The sequence below is a fragment of the Pteropus medius genome, unplaced genomic scaffold (genome assembly GCF_902729225.1).
Source record: "Pteropus medius unplaced genomic scaffold, Ma_sr-lr_union100, whole genome shotgun sequence".
Classification (NCBI taxonomy): domain Eukaryota; kingdom Metazoa; phylum Chordata; class Mammalia; order Chiroptera; family Pteropodidae; genus Pteropus; species Pteropus medius.
The window spans coordinates 2,917,877-2,942,008 of record NW_024349222.1 but is presented as its reverse complement, the minus strand read 5'-3'; the positions used below and the strand labels follow the sequence as shown (position 1 = coordinate 2,942,008).

At 32.6% G+C, this 24,132-nt stretch overlaps 1 protein-coding gene and 2 pseudogenes across 6 annotated transcripts in view; 2 read left to right on the top strand and 1 right to left on the bottom strand.

Annotated features, from left to right (window-relative positions):
* Positions 1 to 24,132, bottom strand: part of LINGO2 (leucine rich repeat and Ig domain containing 2) — a 1,089,314-nt gene that overhangs the window by 640,144 nt on the left and 425,038 nt on the right. The gene's annotated exons all lie outside the window — the stretch shown is intronic.
* Positions 8,583 to 9,740, top strand: LOC120617133 (tyrosine-protein phosphatase non-receptor type 12-like; annotated as a pseudogene).
* On the top strand, positions 19,975 to 20,093 carry LOC120617194 (uncharacterized; annotated as a pseudogene).

Here is a 24,132-nt window from a genome sequence, read left to right as displayed (position 1 = left end):
ACTGTAGCTTCTCTTTTGGTTTTTTGGCCTTTACATTTTAAACCAATTTCTGTATCCCTTAAGTTATTGTATTACTCTTATGCATAGAATAAATTAAAAATAGCTAGTTTTAGTCTACCAGGTTCTTAAAAATTTATTTTTTCACTCTTACATCATTATTTTTAATCTGACTCTTCCTTTCCAACATTATTTTTCCCCTTTTGTTTCCTTCAGTCTAAAAGGGACAAGACTCTCATGAAGTAATTCACAGGAATATGCAAGTGACATAAGAATGACTTGTCAGATGAATCTTTTTTAAATAGGGGATCAGCTATTAGAAATTGAAAAACATGAATCCCTGATATGAAATTTCAGAGGCTATGGGCACCTGGTGGAGGAGAGGTAAAAGTCACAGTGGTTCAGAGATCTGAGAGAGTCATATAGACTTGAATTTGAATCTCAGTTCTACCACTTATCAGTTGTGTAATTTGGGCAAATTGTTTAACCTCTGTGAATCACAAATTCTCCAATTTAAAATGAGGAATTATGATAAAAAATAAGTATTAATTTATATAAAGTCAAAACACAGTAGCTGGTAAATAATAAGTAATCAATTAATAGTTTTATTAGTTATTGTTAATGAAAACATAAAAAATCAATATCTTTCTCAGAATTTTTAGTTTCCATGAAATAGCATATGCTTTTATAAAAATCACACAGCACAACCTTTCTTATGAGAAAAATCAGTTATGTTAACATTCCATTGGGTCTTTCATTTAAAATGTATTAAACTTCTATGGTTTTGAAAACATATCACATCTCTCTAGTAATTAATCTTCACATAGACATTTAATTATTTCTAAATCTTAGTTATTTTGGAGAATGACCCCCTTTGTTCTGAAGATGCTCCCTAGAACTCCTTAAAGTGAATTTTATATTTTCCCCTTCAGTTATATGCTAAGTCAGAGATCCTAAAAATGTCTTACAGATTTAGTAACAAATCGTCTAACTATTTATTTTATATGTTGTGTGTGTGCGTGTAGGTATATAAGTCTACACATGTGGATTACCTTACCATTCCTCAAATTCTGTTATGAAAACTCACTTGCACTATTATCTGTAGACTCAATACTAAAAGCCATGCCTACTTTCTAGAATTCATTAACCTGGGTGTTGTGTGCCTGTATGATAAAGTTTAATCTACATGTGCATGTATGTGATGTGAGTGTGAGGGAGGTGGTTGTGGAAAAAGAATTAATAATGAAAAGTTCTGGAAGTATAAATTGGACAGTTTTACAGAAGCTTAATTTTCTTTCCTTCTGCCATTTTGTTGCACTGTATGGAGAATGAGAAAATTAATCAGGCCCTAAGATCTGGTAATTGGATATCACATGTAAAGATTCCCAAGCCTTACATCTTCTTGATTTAATTGATGAAGACATTCTAAGTACAATGTAAGTCTCTGTGTTAAGCATAATATAATGCAAATGCTTGACCAGATGATTTTGTAAGGGCAATATCCATTTTTCAAAATTAAACAACTGACATTTTAAATGCCCAAAGGCTCTAGTACTGTACATATTATTGATTAAACTGACATTTTAAAATTACTATAGTGCAAAAAAGCTTATTAAAATAGAAAACTAAATTTTCTTGGCTTTTAATAGCTCAAAATTGGCCTGAACGCTAATAGTGCAAATGTTTGGGAAATGTACCAAGTGGAACTTTGTATCAATATTCAAAGGTCCTCAAGTAAGATTTCATTTCCTGGAATACAATCTTGGGACTGTTTTCAAACTACATAGATATATAAGCAGCAAGCAAAACACCTGGCCACTAATCCTGGACTGTGCTTTTTATCTATAATGAATAGACAACTTTTAGACATAATCCTGTACTTTACTACTCTCTAGAGTCAATAATGAACCTCTAAATTCAGTTTCACATTGAACATTTTTGTCTGATAAGCTTTCTGGAATACTCATTTCAGCCCTTTTGTGATACTTGGCTTAAATTATACTAGAACAATTTTAATAGTCATTTCCAGTGATACAAGTATCTAAACACCCATAGTCCATTGAGGATCTGATTTTAAAACAGTGGAATTCATGTTGACTATATGAAAAAGATATTTTTAAAATATCCACCATTTCAGATTCTGCATCGCACTTATAATACGCATTCACCTTAACAGGGGTGAGTTAATAACTACTTTTCAAGGTATTTGTATTATTGACCATATGCAGGAGACAAGTAGAGAAGATGACAAAAATACACCTGGACAATAAAAAAATAAAATTGGATTAAAAGCTAACAGTGTAATCCACAACTATCTGTGGAATTTGGGCAAACTATATAGGTTAGGAAACACTGGTATTATTTATACCCTAGATAACATGCCACCTCATATTTGGGGCTGAGGACAGCTTTATATGAGGGAGAAATATGAATGATATTGTACTAGAGAGAGACTTTTTATATCCAAAAATATACTACTCTCTTTTACAAGGTTAGGGATTCACTGTCACTATAACTAAGATTAACTTCAACTTAATTTTCAGTGTTATATTTAAAGTTTCAAATAATGTACATAAATAACCATGCCAAGTGAAATTCTTTGGCCGTTTTTTAAATGCCAAGGATGGAAATTATGAGAAACAGAGGTTATCATGAATACTATGCCAGAGACCTTTCTGTAATATGTCTTATAAAAAAAAAAAAAAAAGAGAGAGAGAGAGAGAGCAACAGAGAGTTGTTCATGAGAGTCACCTTCCTTCACTGATCATTTGAATGAACATATGTAGGCCATTCATCCTCTTTCTCTCTCTCCCTCTCTTATTCTCTCTCTCATCTGTCTTACTCCACAATATGCTTGTTGCTCAGTCTATCACATTAATCTTTGCATGTTCTTTGTCCATGGACACAATAAATCAATGTAGGCTCGAATTAAATGACTGTATATGCAAATGACCTAACAATTATGGTGGGGTTTTTTTGCATGTTTATTTCAGTTTAAGTGGAAATGTAGAAGATATGACTATCATTCACTATTTTGATGCCAATTTTAGTTTCTTATTCTCTGAAACAGGTTTATACAAGAACTTAGCTTTATTGTAATAAGGTATAAAGATTGTGCCAAAAACCACAAATTGAAAAGCTGCCAAGTTGTAGTTTTCGGCATGTACTCAGAGAATAGAAAAAAAGAGAAAGAAGAAGTATTAGCTGCGTAAAGCATGGGAAAGAGTAAATGGGTTGAAACTTTGCAAAAATTTCAGTTAACTTTGAACAATCTCCTGAAATTTTGAACCAAACCATCATCCCTTAAAACAGTTGTATGCTCATTCCTATAATTACATATATAGTAAAAACTGAACCTTCACATACATGGCTGCTGCAGGCTGCAATAAACACCGCAAAGCAGAAATGCATTACCTCTGGCTGAGTGTATCACAGTGACCCTATTACAATCTTTTAAGGATTAATTTTATCTTCTTAGCTCATTAGTTCCCTAAATAGCATTTGTCATGACAAAAGGGAGCACTTAGAAGGAAAGACTTCACAGTCAAACACGAACTCAGCCAAGAACAAGCCCAGAAGTTATCAAAACAAAGCTTCATGAATTTGAAATAAATTACCTTGCTTGGGCACTAACTGAATAATGTGCTTGTGTTTTTTCAGTGTCTAAACATAATCTATTTGCCTCAGGCTTTCTCTATACCTAAAATCTCATGAATCTCAGGCTGTCAACCATTATCTGCAACCACACTCCTTTAAATGGAGAAGTGTCACAGCTTCAGGTAACATGATTTCACTAAGAGAAATTGCCCGAGGAAGGATGCAGGTGTATCTGCCATTCAAAAGCCCAAAAGGTATGTTCTTCATTTAAAAATAAACTCACTTAAACAATGAGAACTAATTACCACATTAATTTATCTCAATACATCTAAGTACAGGCAGGCAGACATAATAACATGTGTAAACTACTAAGCAAGCAAAATAAAAGGTCTACTGTGAGTCACCTTCACAGTACTGCACAAGTACCCATGAAAGTCATATTTTAGGTTCAGTTCTGTAGTTTCATTAGTATTATTATACAAACATCTGTGCTTATGCAGCTCCATAATGCTTTATGCCCTTAGCTCCATATATGTGGTGTCCATATTCTTTATGCCCTTAGCTCCATTTATGTGGTGGACGTATTCCATGGTGGCCTCCCATGATCCTCATCTGCTGGTGTTCATGCCCCTGCAAAATCCCTTTCTCTTGATTGTGGATGGAACTTGTGATTTGAGTCTGACAGAATATGGAAGAGGTGATGAGATGTCATGTATCTTTCAAAGTTATATAGGAACCTATTAGCTGACTTTTTCTAGTCTATTCTAGTCTGTGCTGCCGCTTTGATAAGTAAGCCATCCTACTAGGGAAGCCCACATAACAAGGAGCTGTGAGTAGTGTTTAGGAAATGTGAGCAGCCTTTAAGAGCTGACAAAGTCAGTGAATAGAGGCTTAAGATGGCCTCCAGCTATAGCTAAAGGTCCTACAACTATAAAAAATGAATCTCTTAACCAACTGAGAGAGCTTAGATATAGATCTTCCCCAATTGAGCCTCTGGATAAGAACACTGGTCGACCTTTTCCTTTCAGACTTGGATGATCCTAAGCAGAGGACCCGTATAAGCCGAGCCTAGACACCTGACTCACATAAACTGTGACATAAAAGTTTGTGTTGGATTGTTTTAAACTGCTAAATGGGTGGCAATTTATTATGCAGCAACAGAACACTATAATACAGTGTATGTCAGAATAAGGTAGTATCATTCACGGCTAATAGTACCACCATTCAATCTTTCAACCCTTCTCCTTCACTCATTTAGTCAACAAACCCATTATCTGACATGTCATTTGATTATTATTATTTTATTATTATTTCATCCCTACCAACTGCCATCGTCCTAGGACAGGCCTTCTTCATTTCTCACCAGGAAAATTGTCAGAGTCTGCTTCTAGAGCATTTTCTTTTCCTTTCATGAATAGTTTTATAAATATTTTTCAATGCTACTTCTAGAAAACATCTTAAGAAAAATATAAAATAAGAAGATAGACTTTGTCTCTGGAATTTCTACCTCTTTTACTGTTCTCTCCATTCCATCCTATCTATTCCCACTTACTTAGGCAAATTCCTCAGTCCTCTGATTTATCCTTCACTCCTTCTGACAATGAGCCTTTTATAGACCTCACAACCTTTCACAGTCTATAATGGCATCCTACTTCCAAGGGTTGAAAGAGCATTAATAACTTAATTCTAATTTCATTTTAATAGAGTCATACAGGCACACTGCCATCACACAGTGTGTTTTCGAACATATCTTACTAGCAAAAACATTATTATAAATAAAAGTAAAAAGACATTTCAATAGATAGAACAGATAAAAGCAGGATTGAATGTAGGTGGTGTTGCAGTGGGATATGTGGGTGAGTTTGTAGAAAACCCAATGAAATGCTGGCCTAATATCTACTATGCCCTTTAACACACATAGTTTCAGCCCAGCAGCAGCTCTGATGAACCATAGGGTTCTGGGTAAGACAATTTAAAAATCACTGCTTTAAACTAAAATAATTATTCTTTAATAAGGATATATTATAATGATTATCAAGAGAGACAGGCAGACATTTGTGATTGAATGGTCATTTTGCTAAAACTTAATTCATAAGATGCCAGTTTACCTTTAAATTCTTCACATTCTCAAATCACATATAAAACTACTGTACTAATTTCACCAACTTTGATTATTTTCATGACAGCTGATCCTTAGGTAAAGTTGATTTGTAGAAACAGAAGTATTCATGGAATGCAGGCTTTTTCATTCTTTCTCACATCACAGTAAATGCACTTGAGGCCACCACTGACCTTGACTGTATTGAATCAAAAATTGACTTTTTTTCTCCCTATAGCCTCTATCCTCCATATGCAAGCACAACTTTATGTCTTAATCACCAATAAAATGTTTTGCTTAGCATCTCTTCTGTATACTTGAAGAAATGAGGCAGGAGGGGAATTGTTTTTTGAAAAGAAGCAATATATCCTATAGTACAAATTTAAAAGAATATTCATTTTATATATTAGTGATTTTGAGAATCTTGGCTAACTTATATCTGTCATCTGTATAATCAATGTGCATAATATTTCACAAAAGTTATTTACATCTCCAAGTGCAGTTTTAGCAAAAAGGATTTTGAAAGCTTGCACATAAATAAGGATGTATCTGGCCACTAATACTGTAATAGATTTTTGTTTATTAATGACAATAGTAGCATCAACTGCTAGGATTTATTGAATTCTTCCTATATGCCAGAGCAGAGCTAATGGTTATATATAATGAAAGTTATCAATAACACTTATAAGTAAGTTGTTATTACCTCCATCTAACAAATTACGAAACTGAGACTAAAATGGTCGAGGAAACTAAAGCAAAGACTTCTACTAAGTCCTAGAGATGGTGGCTGATCTCAGCTCTCATTACCTCCAAAGCCTTTTTTTTTTTTCTGCATCACTGGCTTAACTCTGGAATGGAATGAAATAAAGTGCAAAAACGTTAAATGGATGATAATTTATAGTAATTGATATTTGCCCTATGGTATCCTTATATCAATTCCTAGATACCAACACCATTAACTTTCTTTAGATATCAGCTTCTTTATCTTTAGTTGTTCTTTTCAAAGCTGTATTAAGTTACCAAGATCCCTTTCTATCCTTCTGCTCTCAGCTAGCTATTAAAACAATACTTTGCCACCAAATCACTTTTAACAAATACACATATCAAGATCCTCCACTATTCATTCTCCATGGTCTAACTTCACAATTTAGAGAAAAACTTCTTTGCACAGTTTTAGTAAAGGGAGCATGGAAATTGAAGGTTATCATGCTATATTTCCATTATGCTAAAATGGGTGTATCTAAAGTTATACATGAATAAGATTAGCAAAAGAAAAAGCAAATTTATTAAATCCAGAACATTTTACATTTATTCCAAACCTGCAGTTAACTTCTCAAATTAAATGTCTCCAATACAACCTTAAGTTGATCTAGTGTTTTGTTTACTCACCGATGAATACACGAATTCATTTCTGAGCATATAATAGAAATTAGGAAAACTCGTGTGATAACACAATGAATGGAGCCTGTTTTCTGTCAGCTTACACTCTAATAGAGATAAGTCAAATAATAAAGATCCATAATATTAGAATAAGAGGATTAAGAGTTCGTATAATGATAGATATAAGGCATTATTGGAAGTTCAGACTAGATAATCATTATTGTATGTAAGTGGGATTCAAAGATAGATAGATAGATAGCAGGAAGCTAGACATCTTTAATGCCAAGCCAAAAAGCTGTTTAAATAATTAAATGTTTACCTCCATTGAAAATAAATTAAGATAAGCTAAGGTAGCTGAATTTGTCTTGTCAGAAACAATATAAATTTTCCATTATAAAAGTGACATGACCTAAATTTTTATTCCTTGGCATGGTGACTTTGCCTCTATTACTCCCTTAGCTGGAGTATCCCTGAGTTTATTTTATCTATCTCTCTAACTCTATCTATCCATCATCTATCTATCATCTATCTATCTATCATCTATCATCTATCTATCTACCTACTTATCTATCTATCCAGGTATATATTTATATATCTATATGGATATATATTTTTACTTTATTTTCAAGGGAATACATAAGTAATCCATGTAATCTCCATACTTAATCTTCTGGAATTCAGAAGTGGGGTATCATAATCTTTTATAAAATTTTATGAAAAAATATATTATTTTTGTCTATTCAAGTAAACGTTTATTCTCGAACTGATTAGAACTTTATGTGAATTCACAGGACAACTAGAGTAGAAATTCAATTTAAAACCAGAGACCTCAATATAAGATAATGATCCCTAGTTCTGTTCTCATTTCCTCTTCTTCCTGGTATTCTATCCGCCCCTGCTTTCTATTTACTCACTTTGTCACTGTACCCCAGAATTTCTGGTCAGCATATCTTCTTGAAACAGGTTAGATATTTTTTAGAGTTAGGGTACTGAGTGTAACTTCTGAAAATGGAATTTTTCTTTACACAGTAAATCTTACTTTGAAAAAAAGTCATTTTACTTACTGTTTATTTTTTTTTTCCTGTCACCAGGCTATTATCCCAAAGGCCCTAATGTTTCTTAGCATTAAACTGTGTCACCAGCTATGCTTGCTTACAAGAACTGAAGAGGATTCCCAACTGTAAAGATCAAAATGCAAAGCACAAAAACCAAGGTGGTGTTGGGGCATTGTGTGCAAAAAGGCTGAATGAAACAGAGAAATAACTACACATGCCTAAAAGAATTTAGCCACTGCATGACACAGTCTATAAACACAGAAGGCTTCTCCCCAGCATGAGTAAAGGTGCCCATTCCCTGATCAAAGAAAAAAGTTTCTGCTCTGTTTTACCAAATGCAGACTTGTTCTATTGGCATGAATGTCACTGAGAAGAAAGATTTTGGTTTGCATTCAGAAGGGTCAGTAATGAAACTGTTTTATGATGAATTCTTGAGTTTTATGAGTTTTTAAAAAATTGATGCCAATGACAGATACCATCCAAAGCCAGGGCTACATATGGTTTCATCAGGACGACATTCAACAGACCTCAAGAGAAATTGTTAAATCAACAGAACTTCCAAGGAAAAATGAATCAACTATTGAACAAATAAATTAAAAAACTGGAGTGAAATTTAAGTTTCAAGACTAAGAAGGTCCCTCTGCAAGAGGTACCAAAAAGTTTTGATGGGGAAACACTCTTGAATAGGGGACATGCACTTAAATTAAATCAGCTTCACCTTGTATAATTGATAATACCTATAAGTCACAGGAATTGAGTTCAGGGGATCTAAAAGTTGATATTTTTCAGAATTCTTGTGTGATCGTAGTGCGACACAGTCAAATAAAGCTCCAGTTGTTTCACCAGAAGAATCACAGATTTCAGACACACCTTGCCTCTTGATGAGAAAGGACATGTAACATGGAACTAAAAATACCTTACCCATATCTGATTCATCTGAAGGTAAATCTTCAGATATCCACTGTCAAACAATGAAAAATGTGAGTTTAACACCAAGCCCCACAAAACAAGTTGAAACTCATGATCTTATGGATTATCATAACAGTTCACCTTTATTCAGAGCACCCCTCAGTTTTACTAATCCTCTTCACTATGATTGGACACAGATAAAAGGAACATTGATGGTGCTGTGACTAAGAATAAAACTAATATTTCAATAGCAAGTGTCACAGTTTCTGATGCCTCTAGTACCAAAATAATTTCTACAAGGAAAGTATTGCCAATATCCATTAAGAGACATGAGATAGCTGGATCAATGCATTCAGGAGCTGAAAAAGATGTTGATGTTAGTGCAGATTCATATCCTCATATCCCCCAAATATTCTGTATTGGCATGTGAACATAACACACCTGTAAGATCCAAATGGAGTGAACTTCAAGCTAAAAAGGAGTCTGAACAAAAAAAATTTAGAGGCTTGATAACCTCTGACAGTGAAAAATGTGATCATCTAGCAGGAGGTATTCATACAAAGACTTGTTCAGTATGTCTACCTACTTTCAATAACAAGAAAGATCAAATATTGGAAAATCCAACAGAAGCCACATATATTATTTTTTGTAATCATTGTGGAAAATCCAAAGGACCAAGAGATCCACCTTCAGAATGGACATGATTCAGGGAGCTAATAGACACTTTATACTGGAAAATGCAAGTGTCATTGAAAGCCAGATTTATAGTATTCCATCTTAAAAATGTGGGACTAATAGCAGTGTAGATTGTTACCTTAGGATTGTTTTTTGGGACCATCTACTTGCCTTTGGAAAAAAATATTGCACATGGTTTCTTTTGTAACTTAAACTATTATTGCCTTAATGTCTCTTAACTCTGTTACATGCTGCTTGTAGACATATTGATATAGTAATATCAATATAGTAAAACTTTCATGATAAATTGAGATTAAAGACTACTCTTTTGTTAATGTTTCATCACGTACGCATTATTTTGTATACGTACAGGGCAAGTACGTATATGACTTAATAAAGTTGCAGTAATAAATGTTACTAACAGAAGATGCAAGAAATTTCTAAATGGTCTGAATCTTTGTGTACCTTATTTGTAAATTATTTGCCCTGAAGTTTTAGAAAATAGTTCTGAATTTTAAAATTGCCAGAATCATGCAGCCAGAATTGCAGGTTGTCAGAGATCAACTATTTAAATAATGAAACATTTTAAAATTGTAAATAAAAGTTATTTTTATATTATATATTGTCTAATTGTCTATCTTAATTGTCCTTGTTTTAGTTTAGTCATGGAGGTTCACTAGGTGCCTTAGAATAATACTGAATTCTTTTAGTTTGTGTATGTTACTTTAATATTTGAACTCAACTGGGATTAGAAGACTATCAAAATACATGTATGTTTCAGGATATCTGAGCTGCCATTAAAAAACAAAAACAAACAAAAAAATTGATACTACCTCTTTCGAAACAATAGTTCATTTCCAAAAGTTCAGATCATTGTTTAAAAATAAATCAAAGTTGCTATCTTGGAAAAAGTGCTATGAAACACATTTGCTCATTTTTAACTGAAGTAGAAACACCATTAAAGGGTAGCATCTGTAATATAAGATATGTTAAGGAGTCACATTTCATTCTCATTGTAACTCCTGATAGGCTTTTGTTAAATGGAATCTGCATAATCAAGTGAACTGTAAAAGCTAATCAGCTCAAGAAACCCCAGGGCACTTCTTATTGCTGCAATACTTTATAAGATTTTCCTAACTTTAAATAAAATATAATATTACTTCTTACAAATAAGCATAACTTTTTCTCTAGACTATTTCATAGCTTGGCTTTAATAGCTTAAGCTTAAAAAATACACATGAATTTTGGATGCAAAATTCTATCAATCAATGAAGGGTTCATTGATGGAATCACTATTAAATGTTGATAATTGGTGATATCTCTCTATAAAAGTGACCCTATTTATGAACTACTTAGACTCAAAGAGGTATCTCATAAGGTAATACATTTGCAATGCCCCAAAGACACAATATATGTGAATAATGTGTATACATTTATGAAGATTAAATTCCATGAAAATCTGGGAGATTAATTACATGAATTTAGCTTTTCATACTTTTTTCCTACTTGATAAAAATTTTCACAATAATATTTGTACCATAGCTATTTTATTTGCATTATAAATAGATTGATAATAAGCCACATGTATTTTAATAAGCCATGAGCACGAGTCTCTCATACATCTTTAAATTAGAGTTCTGTTAATCAAAAAATTATTATACATTTTCAATGGAAAAACAAAATATTCAGGTACATATTTAACAAAATATATATGGTATCTATATGGGGAAAAATACAAAACTCTGATGAATGAAATTAAAGAATTAAATTAATGGAGAGATATGATGGATTGCATTAATAGATTTTTGAATGTTGAACCAGCCTCAAATACCTGGGATAGATCCCACTTGGTTATGGTGTATAATTCTTTTTATACACTGTGGGATTTAATATGCTATGATTTTATTAAGAATTGTTGCATTTATGTTCATGAAATATATTCATCTGTAATTTTCGTTTCTTGTTATGTTTTTGTTTTGTTTTGTTTTGGTTTGATTTGGTTTTGGTATTAGGATAATGGTGACCTAATAGAATTAATTGGGAAGTACTCCTTCTATTTTTACCTTCTGGAAAAAAAATATGAAAAAAAAAGTTGGTCTAATTTCTTCTTTAAATGTTTGGTAGCACTTACCAGTGAATCGATCTACTTTTTTTTTTTGGAAGGTTATTAACTATTGATTCAATATCTTTAATAGATATAGGCATTTTCAGATTGTATATTTATTCATATGTGAATTTTGGCAATCTGGGTTTTCTAACTGGTCCATTTCACCTAGGTTATCAAATTTATGGGCATAGAATTGTTCACAGTGTCTCTTTATTCACCTTTTATCGTCCATTGGGTACAAAGGATCTGTAGTGAACTCCCTTCTTTCATTTTTCATATTTATAATTTCAAGGCTTATCAATATTTTTGATCTTTTCAGAGAATCAGTTTTTGGTTTGTTGATTTCCTGTTTTCAATTTCGTTGCTTTCTGCTCTAGTTTCTAATATTTTTCTTTTTGCTTACTTCAGATTTAATATGCTCTTCTTTTTCTAGTTTCTTAAGATGGACTATTAGATGACTGATTTTAAATCTTCTTTTTTAACATATATATTCAATGTTATAAATTTCTATACACCGCTTTTGTTGTATCCTGCAAATTTTGATTAGTTATATTATCATTTTTATTTAGTTAAAAGTAATTTTAAATTTTTCTAGAGATTCCTTTTGATCCATGTACTATTTAGAAACATGTTTTTTATTCTCCATGTATACTGGGATTCTCCAGTATATCTTTCTGTTATTCATTTCTAGTTTAATACCATTGTGGTCTATGAAGATACACTGTATGATTGCCATTCTTTTAAATCATTAAGGTATGTTTTATGACTTAGAATATGGTCTTTCTTGATGAATATTCTATATGAACTTGAGAAAAATAAGTATTCTTAATTAAATAAAGCTTTCTATAGATATCAATTATATCCAGTTAAATGATGGTGCTTTTGAATTCAACTATGTCCTTACTGATTTTCTGCCTGCTGGATTTGTCCATTTCTGATTGAAGGGTGTTAAGCATTTTATATGATTCAATTTTCTCTCCTTTCTTAGTATATCAATTATATTTCTTTTTTCTCCTCTCAGTGGTTGCCCTAAAGTTTGCAATAAACATTTACAGCTAATCCAAGTCTACTTCCAGTTAACACTATAATACTTCATAGACAGTATAAGTACCTTAGAATAACAAAATAGTCCTAATTCCTCCCCTGTATTATTTCTGTCATTCATTTCGCTTATACATAACCTATAGTCATTAAATATATTTTCTTATATTTTGAAGAAAAAACTGATTTGTTAGATCAATTAAGAAGAAAATTAACTTTTATTTATCTTCACTTTCCATTTCTCTGCTCACATTTTCCATCTGTTTTTGTACATTGTCTACCTTATTTGTTAAAGCCCTTAGTTTATTTATAATAAATTTTAAAAAATTCTTGTCTGGTAATCTCAACATTCTTGCCATATCTGGCTCTGGTTCTGATGCTTGCTCAGTTTCTTCAAACTGTGTTTTTTGTCTTTCAGTATGGTTTCTAGTTTGTTTGTTTGTTTTCCTTGATAGTCAAACATGATGTACCAAGTAAAAGTAACTGCAGTAAATAGGACTTTAGTAAAGTTGTAATGTCATCGCTGGGGCCCATCAGAGTTCAATGTTGCCCCAACAGTAGGGGAAAGGAGCGAGATAACGATGGCATAGATATGTAGTTAGCGTTTTCCTTGGTTCTTCCTCAAATGACTGCAGTGAAGAATCACAGGTCATTGACATTTAATAGTTTTATTAAAAATATAGTTTTGAAAGACAAAGAATGCCCCCAAGGAAGCCTATAGAGAAAGACAAAGTATGCCCCAAAGAGATACATGGCCCCTGCACTGTAACCAACACAAAAGGACCAAAATGGCCACAAAAGGGCAAAAAGGCCACAAAAGGCCACCAAAAAGAGAGAGAAACCAGAAGGGCAAAAAAAGGGGCAAAAAGGGGAGCCAGAAGGGCAAAAATGGCCCAGAAGCAGGAATGTCTACTTTATATTTGGTCTGTGAAGGGTAGTTCCAAAGGCATTCTTGGGTGATTGGTAAGTGAGATCATTTTGATTGACACGAGGCTACAATGTAACTCTGCCTAGTGCGCATGTGTATGCCTGGAATTCTACTACCACTGAGATGTTCTTTGGGCAGTCTCTAGGCTGGGCCCCTATTCTTTTGTTTCCTCTGTAGCTCATGTGTGATTAACTACCTAACAGTAGTAATAAGGTGTAGAGGAAGGGGCAGTAGTTCTATAGTCTTGTGATTAGGTCTCAGGATTTTAGTTAGCTTGTGCCCTTCGACTGTGAACTTCACAAACTTCTCAGTCTCAACTAACCTCTCTCAGTGTGACAAAATAGTTAGAGTGGGCCGGATTTGTATATTTCCCTTCCTCTAGGTCAGTTGGACTCTAATAAGGCCCCCAGGGTTAAGCTCTAGTAAAATAGTTTCTCTTGCGGGTAAGCCTATGACAAAATGGCTACTTTTCCCCTCTCCCTGCCTAAAGCACAAAAGGATTTTTCTCCAGTCTTCACTGTCAGAACATGGTACATCTCCTGGAGGTAAAATTCATTAATTACAATTCTGATTTTCCTACTCTAGTACTGGTTCCCACAGAGTTTTCTGCTCATGGGTTTCTATTCCAGTAAGTTGTTTTTCTCTGTATCCAGCCTGTCTGTCTCTCTAATTTTTGAGGCAATAGTTTACCTTGTAACCTCGCTTCTCTGACAGATCTAAGAAGTATTGCATTTTTTCAGTTTGTTCAAATTTTTAATTATTGTTAGGACGGAATGGTGACTTTCAAGTTCTTACATGCCACACTGGACTCTAATTTTTTTTTTCAAACAATAAAAATAACGTATACACTGAGGACATAAATACTACATACCTCATTAATGTTTGTATTTATAACCCCATGCTAGTAAGCATCATGTATTTGTGGCTTTGAAGATATAATATTCTTCCTAAAATGTCTCAATGTCAATTTACTGCTTTTTTCTACTGTCTTGTCTGCCTTTCTCAAGGTTAGTTTCAAACAGTGATTCTGAAAATGGGAAACGGTCTATGAGTTGAAAAACAGAGGAGGTTTAGGGCCCATGAAAACAACAAAGGCACTGGAATGATAATCATTCAAAAAAGACAAGTACCCAGAGACCATTATCAAGCAGTAAAGATGGTTTTAAAGTCATCTTATTCTGATGATAATACTTTTCATACTCAGGGACAAAGGCATGGCATATTCAAAAACAATTATTATTACTAAAATGTAGCTTTTCAAATGTAGCCTAACAAAACCAGGTCACTTATTTTAAAATTCCTGGGTGCATTTTCACCAGGTAAAAGTTTAAATCAAACATTTGGAGTTTAAAAAAAGGATGACTCTTGTCTTCATGATACACATGCTAGCCCTTATTTTTCTCCCAAAATAGACTGATTTTCTTCACAATGAAATCTGTTGAGATGGATAATCCTCTTCTTTGAAGTTTTACAGTGTTATAAGACACTTAGCTACTAGGCTAGCCAACCTTACAGAGTCACTTTTCTATATCACTCATCTACCGTATTTTGACTTGGAGCATACTCATAAGACACGCTTTCACCTTGGTTAATGTTTAGGTTCTCAAACTATTAACTCTAATGTTGGACCATCCATCATAACTTTTCTGCCTCTTACATGAACTATTGTCTCTAAGGGTCCTTCTTCTTTCATATGTACTTTGATTTACAATTATGAATTCATACAATGTAATGATTTGTAATAAAAAATTCACAAGTATGGTGGCTGCTTTTGCCCACCATTGTACTCCTATATCCTCAGCACTTGGCAAAGAATAAGTGATAAACCAATATTTGGTCAATGTGTCTCATAAAATCATTACATCAGCCAGCCAGTTAATCTGGTGGGGCTCTAATGGCATGGTACATATTAATAGAAATAAAGAGAATCACAACATGAGGAGTGAAAAGCACCCATAGTCAGGCTTCACAGTGTTTCCCAGGGTCAAAGTTTCCTCATTGCCCAATAGATAAACGCATGAATTCCTCTAACAATCCAGTTTCGCCCATACTCCACCAACCCTTCTGATATGTACACGTTCCTGAGAGTCTTTCAAAGTAACTTATATATTCTTATTTTCACTCTCTACTTTGGGGAATTAAAACAAAAAAACAAACCTTAAGGAGTGATATAGTGAGAACTGGTCCATTTTTGTCTTGCACTGTACATTTCAAATTCCTAAGGATGGTGACTCGGTCTGCTCAAGGGTCTTGTAATGATCCTGTCCCCCCCATTGTCATTCTTCCCAATCATGAGATGCTGCCTGGTCTGTTTGGAGGCCTGAAAGATGAATGAATACCTCAGGGGGCTATATCAGTATTTATTGTTGGGATGGTGAAGGGTGGGAAGAAGTAGTATAGTAAAAAAAATCTGTGCTGAGAATTATAGAAGCCAGAAAGAGACTCCCAGGAAGTCCTGCATCTATTGCCACATGGAAGCCCAACTTAAATACACACATTAGGAAAAGAAGATCTTGGCAGAATATGCCTCAATGAGAAAATGCTGCAACTCAAATCATACTAAAATTATTCACTATTAAGAAGAATAGAATAAATGAAAACAAGAAGGCAGTAATAAAGATCTAATCAAATGTTCTCAATATATTTTTTAAATTTTGAGTAAACACAACTCATATTTCCAAGTCAACTAAAGAGAACCTTGAATAAAACAAAGATTGGCAGAAATTATGTTACATGACATTAAGAATACTCTCCTTAATAAGTTAACAAAGTAGCATACAATTTGAAGGTTTATGACTCAGGCATTAATAGATATATGAAAAAATATATTCCTTAATATACTGAAAAATCACAGGAAGCAGCTAAAATATGAATATTAGCAAAATAAAAATAAGCATGCCTGTTAAATATGCATCATGTATAATTTAGAGATCCACAAGAAAAGCTCCTTTGTTCATTGTCTATGAGATTTGCATTATGGGGTTGACCCTTACAGATGCCTCATCACTGTGACCATCTTTACCTGTCTGCTTTATGCTTATCTTTCTCTGTCTATCTGTATGGAGTTCCAAGGCTGATGTCTTTGAGGGCAAATTAAGAACTCCAGTTTGATTATAATAGTATCTTGATGTTAAATAAATAGCTTCCTGAGATATCTACAAACCTTTTTTTTTGAACTTAGAAAGATTATATTCTTCTGTATGCTTAGTTCCTATGTATTTGGGGGAAAAGTCTGTAATATCTAAGGTCATGTTCCAAGTTTTCCTTAACTTAATTTTGAGAATTTTATTCTAAATCAAATGCAATATCACATTGAATGATTATGGATCATTCACATGTAAAGCATTTTTTTTATGTCAGAATATATTAGTAAATATTATAAACATAAACATAAATTCTCTTATCTAGAATAATACTCCACTTATCTAGATGTAGTATGCAAATGAATATTGCATATAAATAAATCTTTGTTTTAAAGTACTGGTTAAAAATATTATATGTATATTTATAATATATGTAACATGTATACTTATTTAGTACCTTATACAAATATACTCAACATGATATTCAACATTGTTGGTGATTCAGGGCTATTAAATAAATTTCAATTTTTTACTAGAGATTAATATGTCAATGTCTCTTAAAATGTGAAGGGATACTTGCTCCTATTATTTAATGGTTAATGTATGGATTCACTTTTCAAGTTCAATTTAATGGTTAATGTATGGATTCACTTTTCAAGTTTTTAATCTCATCGACCCCCTTTATGGGTGATATAAATTCTACTGATTGTTTCTTCTAATTGGAAAGTATGTTCCAGATAATTGAGGCAACTGGATAACTGACACTGAATAAGAAATGTCATACATCTAATTATTAGACGTCTACATAGCTATAGATATTTATGTAACTAAACCGTGGTATTTTTTTCAAGAAGCCTCACTAAAAAATGGAGTTTCATCAGCCAATGAAAAAGTTTGGCAAAAACTTATTCAGGAATTAATAGTAAAATCTCTTTGGAATGCTTGGAACAATCTCTTTCTACCTCCTACTTGTCATATTTAGTAAACTTTTATTCATCTTTCACATCCCAGCTAAAATAATACTTCACTGGGGATAGCTCCCATATATCCTTCTACTTTAAACGACATTAGTCTTTGATTACAATATCCAACTATATATTTGTAAGAGTTGAGTAATATTTCTGTCCCTCATAAGATCAAAAGCCCCAAGACAAGAGTAACCATTTTACTTACTACTGTGCATAGTACCTAGGACAGTGTCTGGAAAAGAGTGGGCACACAATAAACATGCATTAAATAAATGAATAAATACATAAATGAATGAATGAATAGGGTAATGGTGGTTCTGGAAAGGCCTGGAGGAAACACGCTATCCATATGCAGACATAACAGATCTGGATCTTAAAATCATCCTTAGCATTTATTGCAAGCGTGTTTATTTAAATTCTCCTTATCTGTATTAATATTCCTTACTACTTTGAGCTGCAGTGATAATAAAATTAGGTAATTTACATAAAAAAATCCAGTGTTTATTAAGTTCTTAAGGAATATTTTTAGTTTAATAGCTAAGAATCTATGTTTTAGGGTCAAACCTGAGTTTCTATTATAGCCCTGCACTTAAGAGCTGAGTGACTGAGAAGTTATTATACTTGAGATTCAGTTTCTTCATCTGTAGAATGGTGATAATACTATCTACTCAAAAAATTTCAGGATTTATATGCTATATTTTAAATAAAATGCATACCCCAGAGCCTGAAATATGGAAAGTTCTCAATATTTCCTCTCATGATCCACATCACTATTCTCTTAACCATCTAAATACTACCACACTCACTGAACAGTAAAGTAAGCAATGGTTTCAAAAATAACTGGTATGCATTGTATATGCATCCTAGAAGAATTAATATTAAAAAAGTGAAACGACCATGAAACAGCACATGATTTAAGTGTAGAGTCATAGGTGGGAGTTAGTGGAGTAGTTAAGAGTTGCTTCTGAAGTCAAAATTTCTAGGTTCAAACTAGGCTTCTGCACTAACATCATGAAATTTAACTGCCCTAAGCCTTAATTTCCTCTCCTGGAGATGAAAATAAAACTAATAAATAGAACTATTATAAGGACTAAATGAGCCAATGAATCAAAAGCACTTTGTACAGTGCCCGACCTAGAGTAAGAACTGACAAACACTAACTCAATATATATAAAGGGAACTGGTTCATTAAAGACCACCTGTACTTTCAGCGATTCTGAGCTAGAAACTGTTCTCTTCCTTGTTGGAAACAAAAATGCCAAGAACAATAAAGACTTCCTTTTTATTGAATTATAGAAGCATAACATCCAGTAAGTTTAGCATTTATAATGAAAATGCTTTACTTCACATTCCAAAGAAAGAGCCAGGTAAATATCTGAGCATTAATGCAGTGAAGACAGAAACTGGTGTGAGTTTGAAAATAGAAATGATGAAGGATTGCAAAATATAATAATTAAAAAGTTAACCTGGTAAATTATTAGAATGAGTTGATATCCTTACAACATGATAATTTTAAGAAGTAAATAAATATTTTGATATTTTAAGAAATTTATCTTGAGTTCATCATTGTAACCCATTTGGATGATCACAATGAGTTTGAAAATATGTGTGTAAATACAAGCAACATGGATTTAAGTTTCACCATATCTTGTATATAGTAACTGTATTAACTACAGCATGATTTTACAAACCATTTTAGGGAGGCAACTGTAAGGTTCTTTGGATTTTTGTCTTTTTTCCTCATACTAACTATGAGCTCAGAATTTGAATCTGAAAGATCTGAGATTGAATCTCCTCATATCCAACACCTTACTAGACAAGTTATTTAAATTATCTGACCTTTATTTACCCCATCTTTAATGTAATGCATATAATAAACAGTATCTATTTTGTATGATTGTAATAAGAATTAAATAAGCTATACATTTAAAGAATTTGGAATAGGGCCTGGCATGTGGCAAGAGCTAAATTAACACTAGGTCTTATTATAAACTCCAAATGTTTATTCTTGTGTAAGTTTAATGAAAGACTCTAAAAGAAAGTAAAAATCTAAGTTTTTCGAAAAACAGCAGAAATTTTTATTGCATGTATTTTGTTTAAACATGGTTAAGAAACAGAATTTAAAGGAAAATTGTAGCCTATGGCCATGCCACCTTGAACAAGCCTGATCCCGTCTGATCTCAGAAGCTAAGCAGGTTCAGGGCTGGTTAGTATTTGAATGAGAGACCACCTAGGAAGACCAGGTGCTGTAGGTATAAAAAAGATAAACAAACAAACAAACAAATAAACAAGTAAATAAATAAAAAATAAGGAATTGTAAACTGACAAGGTCCTTACAATCTGTGAGGTCAACCAAGGGTTGCCTCATTTAAAAATAAATAAATAAAAATAAAAAAGAAAATTGTATTACAACCCTCATCTTACATTACCTCAATAATTATTTTTTAGGCTTAAATTTATTTTAATTTTATTTGCTTATAAAGTCTCAATTAAGACATTTTTGTACATGTATACATATTTGCATGCAAATAAATAAATATTATAAAATGTTGCCACATATTGACATTCTATTGATATTTGTGTCACAGAGATTGTTAATCACCAAACCATCTGCTTCTTCTTCACTGTCACACAACTAGACCTCTATTTCCCAGCCTCCCTTGCAATTTGTTAGTACCATGTAACTATTCTAGCCAATAGCATGTGAACAAAAGTGATATGCACCTCTTGGGAACTTGGATCCTAAAATTGTTCATGTTCTTTTTTCCTGACTGACCAGTCAGTATTTCTGTGTTCATTTTCTATTCTTTCTAACAAGGATACTTCCCTTGTTCTTCTGATTTATATGTGGTACTTTCCATTGAAATAAATGGATTTACATAGGGCAGTAGTGTTAATTATGAGGGTTTTCTGGGAGATCAGGAACAGCAAAGGAGGGACATTCACTGAAGACAGTGAGAATAACCAAGACAGGAAAGATAGCTTGACCACATTTAACCTGGCATTGATTGGGGTCACTGAGTCATAAAACTCTTCACAATTTTATTGTCTTATTATACTGTGGCAACTAAAATAGCCAGCTATACATCAATAAAAAATATATCTTCAACGATAGCCATTCGCATCTACTTTTCATCATTCTCCATGCACTTTGTATATTTCATGCCAATGGTGGAATTAATTTCAGCAGGATCCCAATTATCATCAAGGACTAGGTTACTTGCCAAGCACTTCTCAGGTTCAGATTGGATCTAGAGACTACACTGAATCTGCCAGTCGCTCTGTAATATGCAGTGTATCCACATGCACTGTATCACAGCCCAAGGGGCACAATATTGTCATAAACTCTAGAGGGACACTGATAGTCACATGAAGACGGCAGTGCCTCTTCAGCCTAATTCCATATAACGCTAAATGGAGCAAAATCCCTTCTACCATTAATCAAGAAAAATTTTGTTTGTTTGTTTGTTTGTTTGTTTGTTTGCTTTTGAGCGAGATATAATGGCGTTAAGCCATGAGTTTCAGATTCTTCTTTATCACATCAGCTAGCATTTTCTAACTAATACAATCAGTTTTTCATGATGTTTATGGTTTCAATACATTAGAATCACGGGAATAAAAATATCTTTATAATTCTAAAACAAAATACTCTTCAAAGTTGCTTAAATGTTTCACAGTTATTATATACACATTTTACTTTATGGTAGAAATTCAAATTTTGACCTTATAGTTCTATAATATTATTCATCCAGAAGATGTTTTTAAATGGAAAATATATACAAGTAAACATGAATTTAAGGAATTCTAAGATTCTTTTTTGGTTCAGTTTAAACTATGAGTTCATCTATATTTTTGTATTTTTATAAATGACACTGCTTAGAATGTGAGTCAATAATTCTAGAATCCTCTATCCTGACTGAACAGAGAATTCAAGAGGTTCATCAGACTCCAATCCAGGACTGCAAGAACATTTGGACTGGTGATGTATTTTTCCAATTACTGTGTTTGCTGTCTATGAACATATTGAAGCCATTTAGGATATATTATTCTAGTAAATGAGCAGACTGTTCACACACATTAAATTTCTGTTCTTGTGTAAATTATAAAATGCTATACCTTTATCTATTTCATGCCAGAATTAAAAAATCCATATCACAAATTCTTAGAAAATAAACCATTATCCATTCCTGGAAAATATAAATGAGAATGAGCATATATGTATTATCAGAAATGTACTGAATTATATCCACTGTTTTTCTGCATAATGCAGCTAATATTAATTCATTCTGCAACATATACCTGTAATGTATGTTTGTTAACATTTAAACAAATGGATTTAAAAACCTAGAATCCAGTGAAAGAATGAAGTATATATTTGTCTTGAGCCGAAGGGTCAGGACAAAGTTGGTAGTGGGGCTGTTAGAGTAAATAAATAGTTTTTAAGTAAAAATAGAAGATCATTTTTCCAGTTTTCTTATTTTTTATGTTTGTGCAACAAGATGTTATGCTAATTTTTAAGTTTTAAATATCCACTATGATTATTAATACTTATACAGACGTGCTACTTTTCTGAAAAGGATTCTTTCAGAAATTTTTTTTTCAGTAGCAGTTGGTGAATGAAATAATTAGATGACAGGAAAAAAAAAATGAACTACAGGCAGCTGTGGCTTTAATTGACACTAGAGATACCTGCCTGTACTACGCTTGTCTCAATAGGAAAGGATATTAAGTAAATCTGGAAGACTTTTTCAATAAATAATCAAATGTTTGGGCCAAGTTGTATTTGAGATGTTCTATGAGTAGTTGGGAGTCTAACGATAAAAACAATATTGACTATAAAATGTTGTTACTATGTCTTGATGCTGGCATTATGTGAAATGAATTGTATGCATTCCTCTAGCCCACACTCTGATTCTGGGGGTTAGGAATAACTCTTTATTTCAAGTGAATATACCATTCCTCTTTTGCTGGACATTTAATTTGCCTTCAAAATTTTTCCAGATTTTAAACAAACCAAAACAACAAAAATATCCTCTCAATGTTATGGCTTTTTTCATGTGTAAGATTATTTTTAGAATCATTTATCAAACTATGATTTTTAAGAAAAAAAAAAGTAAAAAATGGTGGTGGGAATTTAAAAGAAAGGAATAGTGGTATGTGATAAAAAGTAGTAACACTAATGAATCTAGTGGGAAAGAGTACCAAATTTTCAGAGTAAACATTATGATAAGAGGACAGGAAAAGTAATGTTATTTATCTATCCTGATATACCAACATAGCTTAGACTCAGCTTAGTTTGGTAGAAGGGCTCTGAGAACTGCTTTGAAAAGAAGCCAAAATATGAACAGAGATATCTGTCATACATACAGTTCTCATTAAAACAAAGTTAAAATAAAAACAAAAGGAAAAACAGATTTTACAATTTATTTTGATTATTCTGATTTGGCTCTAAATATTATATTCTTTGAGGCCAGAAACTGCTCTATTTATTACTGTCCAGAATACTTAGAATAAAACCATTATCTAGTAAATAGTTTTATATACATATATGCACATACACACACACACAACACACACACACACACATATATATATATATATACACACACATATATAAATCATTTATATATAATCATATATATAATTATAATAGTCATTTTCAGGATGATCTATCAGACTACAATTCTTAAACCTCTATGTGTTTGCCATCAAGTTATATCAAAGGAATGAGATAGATTCATGTCATTAAACTTAACATTTAATTCTAGGCTAGTGATTTTTTTAATAATTTTTTTTATTTTTTATATATTTTTGCAATTATTGTCGACATACAATATTATATTAGTTTCAGGTGTACAACACAGTGATTAGACATTTATATAACTTATGAAGTTATATAATGACAAATCCAGTACTCATTTGACACCATACATAATTATTACAGTACTACTGACTATATATATTCCCAATGCTATATTCTACATTCCTATGACAATTTTATAACCACCAATTTGTACCTCTTAATACCTTCCCCGCTCCACCCATCCCTCTATCCCCCAATCTGACAATCATCAAAATGCTCTCTGTATCTATGAGCTTGTTTCTGGTGTTTGTTTTCTAGATTCTACATATGACATTTGTCTTTCTCTGTCTGAGTTACTCCTCTCAGCACAATACCCTCTAGGTCCACGCATATTGTTGCAGATGGAAAGATTATACTTGGAAATTCCTGATGGATTTCAAAATATAAGTTTATATAAATGAAGGAAATGTAAATATACCTTTAGCATAAAC